Genomic DNA, 14173 nt, shown 5'->3' with positions numbered 1-14173 from the left:
GGGAATGTAAACTGATACAGCCACTATGGAGAACCATATGGAGGTTCCTTAAAAAAATAAAAATAGAACTAACATATGACCCAGCAATCCCACTCCTGGGCATATACCGTGAGAAAACCATAATTTAGAAAGAGTCATGGGCTTCCCTGGTGGTGCAGTGGTTAAGAGTCCGCCTGCTGATGCAGGGGACACAGGTTCGTGCCCCAGTCCGGGAAGATCCCACATGCCGCAGAGAGGCTAGGCCCATAAAACATGGCTGCTGAGCCTGCATGTCCGGAGCCTGTGCTCCACAATGGGAGAGGCCACAACAGTGAGAGACCTGCATAGAGCAAAAAAAAAAAAAAAAAAAAAAAAAAAAAAAAAAAAAGAGTCATGTACCACAATGTTCATTGTAGCTCTATTTACAATAGCCAGAACATGGAAGCAACCTATGTGTCCATTGACAGATGAAAGGATAAAGAAGATGTGGCATATATATACAATGGAATATTACTCAGCCATAAATAGAAATGAAATTGTGTTATTTGTAGTGAGGTAGATGGACCTAGAGTCTGTAATAGAGTGAAGTTACTCAGAAAGAGAAAAACAAATACTGTATGCTAACACGTATATATGGAATATAAAAAAGAATAAAATTGATCATGAAGAACCTAGGGGCAGGACCAGAATGAAGACACAGATGTAGAGAATGGACTTGAGGACCTGGGGAGGGGGATAGGTAAGCTGGACGAAGTGAGAGAGTGGCATGGACATATATACACTACCAAATGTAATATAGATAGCTAGTGGGAAGCAGCCACAGAGCACATGGAGATAGCTTGGTGCTTTGTGACCACCTAGAGGGGTGGGATAGGGAGGGTGGGAGGGAGACACAAGAGGGAGGAGATATGGAGTAGGTGTATATGTATAGTTGATTCACTTTGTTATAAAGCAGAAACCAACACACCATTGTAAAGCAATTATACTCCAATAAAGATTTTTTTAAAAAAAGAATGATCAGAAAAGCTATAAAATCTGCCTGGAATGTCATACAAGGTACAGGAAAGAACCATTTAATAGACTTGAGTTTTGGGGGCATTGCTGCATACTAGGAGAAGAGTGCTTCTTTCTCCATCTGATGTTTTCTTCCATGTAGTGGCACATCGATTTTAAAAAGACTCCTGGTGTCTCTGCACCCTCCTCACATACTCCACTCCTGTAGATCAGTGTTGTGCCTTATGTGAGTGGTAAATTTGGGATAAGGAACTAGATGTATCTATGAGCCTCTGCCTCTCCTTTTTCACTTAAGATCCTGCTGTCTGTAAGGAGTATATATTCTGATCCTCTCCTATATGTACTCATATGAGGTGGCCTTAGTACTACCTGTGACTGGGTAGATAATTCTGTCTAATTCTGCTATATGGTGTAATAAAGGCTTCTTGCCCATGGATATAAGACATATTATCCATTATCAGCTTTACCACTTATAGAGATGATTTTTTGTATCTCCTTCTTATTTGTATCTATAAATATTTTAGTGAATCCCAAACTCAGGTGGGGAAAATGGGAGTAGCCTTATAATTCCAACAATAAGAAAGAATAAAATTGTTTTCTTCTTGTAATTTATATAATTCAGCTTTTTCCATAAGTAAATTATATTTCAAAAAATTGATTTACACACGTCTCCCCAAAGTTTCATGCCTAACCACTCTTCTCACATAAATTACTCTCATCATCTGTCCCTCTTTTCATTTTCCCTTGCTTTATTCCTACCCTCACCTTTCACTTTCTGGATCTCTTGTCTTTTTCCTGTTATCTCTTTGCTTTATCTATAAACCAAGCCAATTAATCTTCTTTTAGATTATTCAGTTCTCCTCTGCACTGATTGCCTGGATCCACACCATAAAGCCCAATGGCTATAAAATAAAATATAGGTAAGGAATGTAAGAAAATATCTGGAAATCATATATTGATAAGGCATTAAAAATCCAGAATATATAAAGAACCCTATGACTCAATAACAACAAAAAATCCCATTAAAAAATGTGCAGGCATTTCTTCAAAGATAATGGAGATGTAGATGAGATATTTCTCCAAAGAAGATATAAAAAGGACCAAAGAGCATATGGCAAAATGCTCAGTATCATTATTCATCATGGAAATGCAATGAGATATTACTTTACACACAAGGATGCCTATCATTAAAAAAAGTGATGGATGTTAACTAAACTTATTGTGGTAATCATTTTACCATATATACATATATCAAATAATATGTTGTACACCGTAAACAAATACAATGTTACATATCAATTATATCTCAATAAAACTGGAAACAAATTTTAAAAATAACTAAATCATGTTTAAAAAGCACTAATTAACAAGTGTTGGCGAGGATGTAGAGAAATTGAAACCCTCATGCAATGCTGATAGGAATGTAAAATTGTTCCACTTCTGCAGAAAACATTTGGGTGGCTCTGCAAAAAATTAAATACAGAATTATCATATGATCCAGCAGTTCTAGTCCTGCGAATATACCCAAAAAAGTTGAATAAAGGGAATCAAACAGGTAATTGTGCACCGATGTTCATAGCAGCATTATCCGTAACAGCAAAATGTGGAAACAATAGTTTCTATCAACAATGAATTGATACAAAACCTGTGATATCTATATCTATCTTCAGAAGATAGATATAAGTAGATATAGATAGGTGCATGCACACACGTGCACACACACACACACAATGACATATTATTCAGCCATAAAAAGGAAAGAAATTCTGACACATGTTACAACATAGGTAAACATTGAAAACATTACTGTAAGTGAAATAAGCCAGATACAAAAAGACACATATTGCATGATTCCACGTATATGAAATATCTAAATAGGCAAATTCATAGAAGACAGAAAGTAGGTTACATGTTACCAGAGATGAAGAGCAGGGTAGGAGGGGAAGAATAGGAGTTATGTCAATTGGTACAAAGATTCTGTTTGGGATGATCAAAAAGTTCTGAAAATTGGTAGTGGTCATGGTTGTACAACATTGTAAACGTACTTAATGCCATGGTATCGTGTAGTTAAAAATGGTTAAAATCAGGACTTCCCTGGTGGCACAGTGGTTAAGAATCCGCCTGCCAATGCAGGGGACACAGGTTTGAGCCCTGGTCAGGGAAGATCCCATGAGCCACGGAGAAACTAAGCCCGTGCGCCACAACTACAGAGCCTGTGTTCCAGAGCCCACGAGCCACAACTACTGAGCCCATGTGCCACAACTACTGAAGTCCACACACCTAGAGCCCATGCTCCACAACAAGAGAAGCCACCACAATGAGAAGCCTGTGCACCACAATGAAGAGTAGCCCCTGCTCGCTGCAACTAGAGAAAGCCCATGCACGGCAACAAAGACCCAACACAGCCAAAAAAATAAATATTTTAAAAAATGGTTAAAATCAGAAACCTTACATTATGTATAATTTACCGCAATAAAAAACTTTTTAAAAAGGTAAGGCAGAAAAACTGTGGATAATAATACTTTAATACTTTTATCCCTTTCAAACACGTCACACTCATATACTAGATGTATAAACTTGGGCAAACCCCTTCACTTCTATGAATTTCACCTTTGACATCTCTTAAATGAGGATTATATAACACTGCAAGTCCCACAGGGTTGTTCTGAAGTTCAATTGCAATCTAATGTCTCCGAAATGCCTAACAGTATATAGTACGTGCTCGGAGTACATATCCCTTTATATTTTAAAATAAGCATGTGATGTAAATGTAGTTTTGCCATTACTAATCAAAGTCACATTGCCTGAGATGGCTGTGAAAATAAATCATCCGGGGAAGGGATTTTTGTTATATAACTGCAACTATAGTCTGAGTAATTACTTAAATCACTAAGTCTCATGCAGGAAATCAGAATTTCAAGTTATTTGGGTGTTGCATAGGCATCTTAAATTTAAGATCTCCTAAACAAATTATTTAACATTTCTCCTAAACATACTCATCACCCAAATACTCTACATCACTGTAAATAACACCACCATTTGCCCAGTTGCTCGAGTCCAAGACACTTCCATCCTTCTCCTCCTGCCCATCCCACACTCATTCTACTACCAAATTCAGTCTATTTTACTTCCAAAATATATCTCAATTCTGCTTCTCTTCATTCTCGCTGACACTGTTATCACCTGGAATACAAAAAAACCGTACAAATTGGTCTCTCTACTTCTCTAGAATCTCTTCGATTCTACACGGAATAAACAGAGTGACCCTCATTACATAGAACGGATTATGTAACATTGTTTTAAACCCTTCAATGTTTTTTAATTCATTTTGAATAAAACCTATACTTTTTTCATCTTTTTTTAAACATCTTTATTCGAGTATAATTGCTTTACAATGGTGTGTTAGTTTCTGCTTTATAACAAAGTGAATCAGCTATATGTATACATATATCCCCATATCCACTCCCTCTCGCGTCTCCCTCCCACCCTCCCTATCCCACCCCTCTAGGTGGACACAAAGCACCAAGCTGATCTCCCTGTGCCATGCAGCTGCTTCCCACTAGCTATCTATTTTACATTTGGTAGTGTATATATGTCCATGCCACTCTCTCACTTCGTCCCAGCTTATCCTTCCCCCTCCCCATGTCCTCAAGTCCATTCTCTAAGTCTGCATCTTTATTCCTGCCCTGCCCCTATGTTCTTCAGAACCATTTTTATTTTTTAGATTCCATATATATGTGTTAGCATATGGTATTTGTTTTTCTCTTTCTGACTTACTTCACTCTGTATGACAGTCTCTAGGTCCATCTACCTCACTACAAATAACTCAATTTCATTTCCTTTTATGGCCGGATAATATTCCATTGTATATATGTGCCACACCTTCTTTATCCATTCATCTGTCGATGGACACTTAGGTTGCTTCCATGTCCTGGCTACTGTAAATAGAGCTGCAATGAACATTGTGGTACATGACTCTTTTTGAATTATGGTTTTCTCAGGGTATATGCCCAGTAGTGGGATTGCTGGGTCATATGGTAGTTCTATTTTTAGTGTTTTAAGGAACCTCCATACTGTTCTCCATAGTGGCTGTATCAATTTACTTTCCCACCAGCAGTGTAAAAGGGTTCCCTTTTCTCCACAACATCTCCAGCATCTATTGTTTGTAGGTTTTTTGATAAAACCCATACTTCTTAATGTGGTGCCTTAAGCCCCTGTGTGATCTGGCCTTTGCCTGTAATCCAGCCTCATCCATCATCCATCTTCTTACTTTGCACCAACCACACTCATCTTCTTCATTCCTTAGATATGCCAAGCCCTTTATCACCTTAGGACCTTTGCACATAATGTGTTTCTACCTGAAACATGGTTTCCCATTCTTCACTGCACTTCAGTTAAATGTCACTTCCTCAGGACAACCCACCATGACCCTCCCTATAATCTAAAGTAGATTCTTCGTATTACTCTCATAGCACATGCACACTGATCTATGTACTTCTTTCTTGCCAGTTTCTTACACCACAATGTAATCTCTATGAGAACTGGAATCATAACTTTTATTTACCACTAAATCTGTGACACTACCATAGCACCTGGTGAATAGGAGACATTCAATAAATATTTGTTAAATGATTCAATAAGTAAAGTAAGCAGTAACAACATGGTACATATTAATATCTATGCATTTCATAAATATGTACAATTATGTACATTGATTTCCTACACATAAAATAATTTTTTACACATTTACAATTTACACATAAAATAATTACATGAGCGTGACAATACATTCTCATTTCAAATCAGTTAGAAGGTATTGCTCACGTATTATAATTTCCACATAGAACATGACCATTACATGTTCACATAAGAACAACACAAAAAAATTTTGTGAGGACTTTGTGGCTGAGCTATTAACATAAGTGTTCTTGCCTTTCTGACATGTGCAACTTGTAAGTAATCCAATCAAGGGAGTTACTCCCAATAAGGCTCTTAAAGTTTAATGCTGTGATGGTCTGGTTACATTGTATCATCTATTAAATTGCTTTTTATTTTATTTTCAATAGCCAGTACTTTATCTGAGTTAACTGTCTACTTACATCCAAATGCACACACTCAAACACAGAGGTTTTCATTTCTATCCAGTCTTATTTTATTTTAAAAAGTAGATTTTTCTTTACACTTTACAATTGCATGTCCATCATTAAAAGTATAGAAAGTAGATTGGGGACAGAGGTCATGCTCAGCAGTGGCACTCAGGAAGTTGGGAAGTAAGGGGATGGCACAGATGAGTTTTAGAGGGGATTTCTGAGGCACCTATTTTATGCCATTTCTTAATGCTCCACTAGCTATTTACTGCTGTCCAAATCAAGACTTTCATTATCTGATGCTCTATAACACTTTTACCCTGGTAAAATTGACAACGGAAAGCTAGCCAGCCAAGTTAATTAGGTTTTTCGTTAACTTTTTAGCCCTGGTATCATTTCGCTTTCAATATGATGGAGTGTTTTCAAGTAACAAATTTAAGTAAGGATCATATAAACTTAATTTGGGAGGCTGCAGATATCCTTTGGCTAACTTTCATTAGATTGGGCTGCAATCAATCAATGGAGAAGGCACAGTTAGAGCAGGATATGTTCTCCACTTGAAAGTAGTTTAAAATGTGCTATCAGGGCAATGAGAAGTTGATTTGGTTTATATAATGTAATTAAAAGACAACAAACTTTTAGGATTCATTCTTTCATATTAACACTCTTGTGCTTGAAAGCTGTTCACAGCAAATCACATCGTCTTGATATAATTATCACCTCACCATGAAAGAAAAGTGTGGCTTAATTTAAGATAAGGCCATGGAATGTTAGTCCAAGAAGAACCTTCAGCCATCACCTAGTCCAAGGGTTTTCAAAGACTTGTAACAGAGAAATTCTTTCCCCAAACACTGTTTAAAATGGAAGCCATAAATGTAAAATATATTTTAATGGTAATGAGTATAATAGCTAATACCTGAATAGTGTTAGCTATATGCTGGGCATTGTTCTAAATTCTGTACATGTATTAACTCATTTAATCTTCACAAAAACTCTATATCAACATTCTTATTTTACAGATAAAGAAAAAACTCAAATGTTAATAAAATGGTAGAAAGTGGTAAAGTCAGGTTTGGAAGTTTGGCAGGCTGGCAGTTTGCTCCAGTGTCAACTAGCCACCATTGCCTCTCTAGGATAAAGGACAACTTGTTAAGGTAGGAGGGAAAGAACAGAGTTCCTGTTTGATGAACCCTGTAGGATGTTCCCAAAGCACCTCTTCCTCCATAAGCTCCCCACCACCCACCAGGAATTTACCACACAGCTAAATGACCAACATCAAATATAAAAGATCAAAATGCATCGATACTCGTACTATCCAGGACTCCCGGAGGAATAAGGGCTACCCCAGCCAGAGGTTGGTAAGTGACAGGGTAATCAGAGAAGAGGCAGGCTTATGGGATGAAAGTATTTCTGCATTAATTATGGAGGCACTACATTTCTAAGGAGTCATCCATCCGTCGCTTGGATTTGAACTCTACCTAGTACTCACAAGTGCTGCCAAAAAATGGGAATGTGTATTACTAAATTCATCACAGACGTCATAAGAGCCACATATCAACCTAACACCCATGAGGTATCTGGATGTCAGTTAAGCAGCTGGGGAACTGCAGAGCAGTGAGTGGGAAGACCTTAGTTTGACATCCCTTGGGTGAAAGGGGATTAACACCAGGTAGACAACACAAGCTGGTGGGCCCTTCTCATTAAAGCCCCTCATCCACACCTTTTTTCCATCTAAAGAAATAGTAAGTTTCTTTACAAATGATGAGATGCTGGAGTCTAGAATGGTGAAGCTGCTTGTTCAAGGTTTACCTTCAAGTTAAACCTAAATCCAAGTTAAACCTAAATCCCAAATGTGAGTTTAGTTTGTTGTTGTTGTTTTTACTGTTGTTAACTTGAAAATACCTTCTGAAAGAAACTCACTGGGAGTAGGTTGAAAGGTTCACACAGTTTGTAGGCATTATTTTATTTTAATGAGATTTTTTTCCATGTCAGTGATTTGCGTTTGTTTAAATCATGATTCTGTCCATATCTAATGATGTAAATGACAATATTTAGATCACTTCTGGTACACCTGAAATTAAACTTCACTTACAAAAGATTAACCATTATTGAATAACTACAGGAATTATCTTTCTTACCACTGATTAACTGATCTCATTTACACTGTTACGGGCTTTTTGGAAAATATAACAAAATTAATTTTAAAAATATGTCATATTAGCAAAAGCACTTTCAGGCAAAAGTCATTCTAGTAATACTGAAGAATATATTTGCTCATTGAAAAATCTTTTAAAAGAGAGAGACCTTGATTTCTTCGCTGACTGAAAAGCAACAAACTTATGGGATAATTAGATCACATCTCCCTCTAGCATAAGAGGGTGAGACCAAAGTTCCAGTGCAGTTTTGCAAGTTAGAAATTTTGTATCTGTTGTATCCATCTTGGAAATACCAGTAAATTCATTATATGCTTGTTTAACAAAAGTAGAACTTGAGCCATAAGCATTTGTACAAGTGGAGTCATATATAAATATATATGTATATATATTATATACATAACATTTTTTACTTTTAAAATTGTGAGAAATATGCATATGAGTGTGTAAAACATATATGTAAAGTTCAAAAATAATTATAAAGCAAACATCTGCATAACCCAGATGAAGAAATAAAACATTGTCAGCGCCCCAGAAACCCCTTTTGTTTCTCTCTCCAATCACATCTCCCTGCCGCTCCCCTGGGGGTAACCATTATGCTTACTTTTATGATAATTATTCCTTTGTTTTTCTTTATAATTTTACTATTTATGTATGCATTCCTAAGCAGTATAGTTTACTTTTGCCTGGTTTTGAACTTTTATAACTGGAATATTCTCTATGTCTTCTTCTCAACTTGCTTATTTCACTCAATATCATATTTGTTAAATTATTCCAATTGTTGGTTGTACCATTAGTTCAACTGTTTTCATTACCATATAATATTGCATGGCCTGAACATATCACAGTCATATTAGTCAGCTTTAACAAACAACCCAAATCTTAGGATCTTTCAGAAACGAAGCTTTGTTTCTCATATTGTATTTTCTTTCCAGTTTGTTTGCCCCTCTGCTTTTTGTCTTCTTCTTTATAAGACCCACGCTAAAAAAGCAGACCCTATATGCACGATTACTGGTCTCATTGAAAGGTAAAAGGGGAAGATGGACAAAAGGGGAAGTCTGCACAATGGCTGCCTGGCAAGTATCACTTCCACTCACATTTCTTTGGCAATTCGCATAGCCAAGACTGATAGAAATAGGATGAGAAGTAGTATCCACGCATAGGGACAGGCTCAGGAGGGAGCAATAGGTATCTTGACTATGATGCCATACATGAAAACAACCTATTTTTCTCTTCTATTGTGGATGGATTTGGGTCGTTTCCCCTTTGGGACTATCATGAGCAATGCTGCTATAAACCTTCTTGTATATAAAGTTTCTCTAGTGTATACACTTAAGGGTGTATTTGCTAAATCACAGCATCTGTATAACTTGAACTTTTCTAAATATTGCCAAAACATTTTCCAAAGAAAATATACCAACTTATTCTTCCACATCATTGTATGAGTTCCTATTTCTCCACATTCTAACACTTGATAGTCTTTATGAGTAATAGCATCTCATTTTTGTTTTAATTTGCATTTCCATTATTATTAATGAGCTTGGGAATATTTTCTTATGTTGTATAGTATTTGCAGCATTTGTACATCCCTATTTTGTGGAGCTACATATATTTTTAACTTTTTATTTCAAAATAATTTTAGATTTATAGAAAATTTGCAAAAATAGCACAGAGTTTTCATATAACCTTCATGTTTTTACTCAACATAAAAAATGAATAATCATCATGTTAGCTGTTGTCAGCATAGGTGCTACAGAGGCCCCAGTCACCATGAAACATAAGATTCATTCGGGCAAGAATAAGGTAGGACTCTAAGTTGGCAAACATGACACCATGGAAATGGTTCTCCCTGCCAATTTGCAGATAACAATTTGGCAACCTGTATGGTTGTAGGAAAAGGCATTCAACTGGAATTCAAGCAGGAACTCAGGTAGAAAATTACTATAAGCCAGCTATAAACAGCTTCTGACTCCAGCATTTGTTCCATGTATGGCAATCACTTTTGAAATTTAAATTATATTGCATATACTTAAGTTCACCCTTTCCAAAATGATCATTCTGATTGGCCCTACAATAGCATGTAAAATATCCCTATTATTCTTTTCAAAATATCCCTATTATTCTTTTTTTTCCTATTATTCTTTTTAAAGAATAAAATTATTCTTTAAGAGCATCCTAACTTTTCATTTTATAATGAGCACTTACCTTGTGCCAGGTGTGTTCTTTTACATACATCATCTAATTTAATCCATGATTAATAATTGGACAGCCAGGATTTTATCCCAGGCAGTCAGTCTTCAGAATCCAAGCTCAATATAACTCCATGAGAGCACCTTTTACTAACTCTTAAATTAATTTATATTCTCATAGATATTATGATTCTAAGTAGAGGACACTTGCCCCCAGACCATACTGCTTTGTTTAAAGGAATCCTATTCTTAGGTAGGATTTTCATGGGACAATTACTATTTTGATGTTTTTACATTTTTTTACAACAGATTATTCAGTTTATCAAAACAGATAGCTAACTCACTGCAGTTTAAATGCATAGACTATATGTAAAAATATTTATAAATGTAATCTTATTTTGATTATTAATGAAAAAGACAAAAAATATCTTCAATTTCTCAAGAAATTGAATATAATTTTAAGAGCAAGATGTAAAATATCTTGAATATTCCCTCTAAACTTATTTCAGATTCTGCTTGTGCCTACAAACCCCAGTACCCATGTTACTTCTCCCTGTAATCATCTGACTATACATCAGCACATGTATCTGAGCCTCGGCTATGTGTCCCACACTTTTTAAAAATTTTTTTAAATTTTATTTTATTTACTTTTTTATACAGTAGGTTCTTATTAGTCATCAATTTTATACACATCAGTGTATACATGTCAATCCCAATCGCCCAATTCATCACACCACAAGCCCCACCCCCTGTGGCTTTCCCCCCTTGGTGTCCATACATTTGTTCTCTACATCTGTGTCTCTATTTCTGCCTTGCAAACCGGTTCATCTGTACCATTTTTCTAGGCTCCACATACATGCGTTAATATACAGTATTTGTTTTTTTCTTTCTGACTTACTTCACTCTGTATGACAGTCTCTAGATCCATCCAAGTCTCAACAAATGACCCAATTTCCTTCCTTTTTTGGCTGAGTAATATCCTATTGTATATATGTACCACATCTTCTTTATCCATTCGTCTGTCAATGGGCATTTAGGTTGCTTCCATGACCTGGCTATCGTAAATAGTGCTGCAATGAATATTGCGGTGCATGTGTCTTTTTGAATTATGGTTTTCTCTGGGAATATGCCCAGTAGTGGGATTGCTGAATCATATGGTAATACTATTTTTAGTTTTTTAAGGAAACTCCATACTGTTCTCCATAGTGGCTGTATCAATTTACATTCCCACCAACAGTGCGAGAGGAATCCCCTTTCTCCACACCCTCTCCAGCATTTGTTGTTCGTAGATTTTCTGATGATTCCAATTCTAACTGCTGTGAGGTGATACCTCATTGCAGTTTTGATTTGCATTTCTCTAATAATTAGTGATGTTGAGCATATTTTCATGTGCTTCTTGGCCATCTGTATATCTTCTTTGGAGAAATGTCTATTTACTTCTGCCCATTTTTGGATTGGGTTGTTTGTTTCTTTAATATTGAGCTTGATGAGCTGTTTATATATTTTGGAGATTAATCCTTTGTCCGTTGATTCATTCGCAAATATTTTCTCCCATTCTGAGGGTTGTCTTTTCGTCTTGTTTATGGTTTCCTTTGCTGTGCAAAACATTTGAAGTTTCATTAGGTCCCATTTGTTTATTTTTGTTTTTATTTCCATTACTCTAGGAGGTGGATAAAAAAAGATCCTGCTGTGATTTATGTCAGAGTGTTCTCCCTATGTTTTCCTCTAAGAGTTTTATAGTGGCCAGCCTTACATTTAGGTCTCTAATCCATTTTAAATTTATTTTTGTGTTTGGTGTTAGGGAGTGTTCTAATTTAATTCTTTTACATGTACCTGTCCAGTTTTCCCAGCACCACTTATTGAAGAGACTGTCTTTTCTCCATGTATATCCTTGCCTCCTTTGTCATAGATTAGTTGACCATAGGTGCATGGGTTTATCTCTGGGTTTTCTATCTTGTTCCATTGATCTATGTTTCTGTTTTTGTGCCACTACCATATTGTCTTGATTACTGTAGCTTTGTAGTATAGGCTGAAGTCTGGGAGTCTGATTCCTCCAGCTCTGTTTTTTTCCCTCAAGACTGCATTTGCTATTCGGGGTCTTTTGTGTCACCATACAAATTTTAAGATTTTTTTATTCTAGTTCCAAAAAAAATGCCATTGGTAATTTGATAGGGATTGCATTGAATCTGTAGATTGCTTTGGGTAGTATAGTCATTTTCACAATATTGATTCTTCCAATCCAAGACCATGGTATATCTCTCCATCTGTTGGTATCATCTTTAATTTCTTTCATCAGTGTCCTACAGTTTTCTGCATACAGGTGTTTTGTCTCCCTAGGAAGGTTTATTCCTTGGTATTTTATTCCTTTTGTTGCAATGGAAAATGGGAGTGTTTCCTTAATTTCTCTTTCAGATTTTTCATCATTAATGTATAGGAATGGAAGAGATTTTTGTGCATTAATTTCATATCCTGCAACTTAACCAAATTCATTGATTAGCTCTGGTAGCTTTCTGGTGGCATTTTTAGGATTCTCTATTTATAGTATCATGACATCAGGAAACAGTGACAGTTTTCTTTTCCAGTTTGTATTCCTTCTATTTCTTTTTCTTCTCTGATTGCCATTGCTAGGACTTCCAAAACTATGTTAAATAATAGTGGTGAGAGTGAACATCCTTGTCTTGTTCCTGATCTTAGAGGAAATGCTTTCAGGTTTTCACCATTGAGAATGATGTTTCCTGTGGGTTTGTTCTATATGGCCTTTACTGTGTTGAGGTAGGTTCCCTCTATGCCCACTTTCTGGAGACTTTTTATCATAAATCGGTGTTGAATTTTGTCAAAAGCTTTATCTGCATCTATTGAGATGATCATATGGTTTTATTCTTCAATTTGTTAATATGGTGTATCACATTGATTGATTTTCGTATATTGAAGAATCCTTGCATCCTTGGGATAAATCTCACTTGGTCATGGTGTATGATCCTTTTAATGTGTTGTTGGATTCTGTTTGCTAGTATTTTGTTGAGGATTTTTGCACCTATATTCATCAATGATATTGGTCTGTATTCTCTTTTTTTGTAGTATCTTTGTCTGGTTTGGTATCAGGGTGATGGTGGCCTCATAGAATGAGTTTGGGAGTGTTCCTTCCTCTGCAATTTATTGGAAGAGTTTGAGAAGGATGGGTGTTAGCTCTTCTCTAAATGTTTGACAGAATTCACCTGTGAAGCCATCTGGTCATGGACTTTTGTTTGTTGGAAGATTTCTAATCACAGTTTCAATTTCATTGCTTGTGATTGGTGTGTTCATATTTTCTTTTTCTTCCTGATTCAGTCTTGGAAGGTTATACCTTTCTAAGAATTTGTCCATTTCTTCCAGGTTGTCCATTTTTTTGGCGTAGTGTTGCTTGTAGTAGTCTTTTAGGATGCTTTGTATTTCTGCGATGTCTGTTGTAATTTCTCCTTTTTTATTTCTAATTTTATTGATTTGAGTCCTCTCCCTATTTTTCTTGATGAGTCTGGCTAATGGTTTATCAATTTTGTTTACCTTCAAAGAGAAGCAACTTTTAGCTTTATTGATTTTTGCTATTGTTCTCTTTGTTTCTATTTCATTTATTTCTGATCTGATCTTTATGATTTCTCTCCTTCTGCTAACTTTGGGTTTTGTTTGTTCTTCTTTCTCTAGTTCCTTTAGGTGTAAGTTTAGATTGTTTATTTGAGATTTTTCTTGTTTCTTGAGGTAGGCTTGAATAGCTATA

The sequence above is a fragment of the Leucopleurus acutus genome, assembly GCF_964270905.1.
Source record: "Leucopleurus acutus genome assembly, chromosome: X".
Lineage (NCBI taxonomy): Eukaryota > Metazoa > Chordata > Mammalia > Artiodactyla > Delphinidae > Leucopleurus > Leucopleurus acutus.
Note: the sequence above shows the minus strand (reverse complement) of the source record.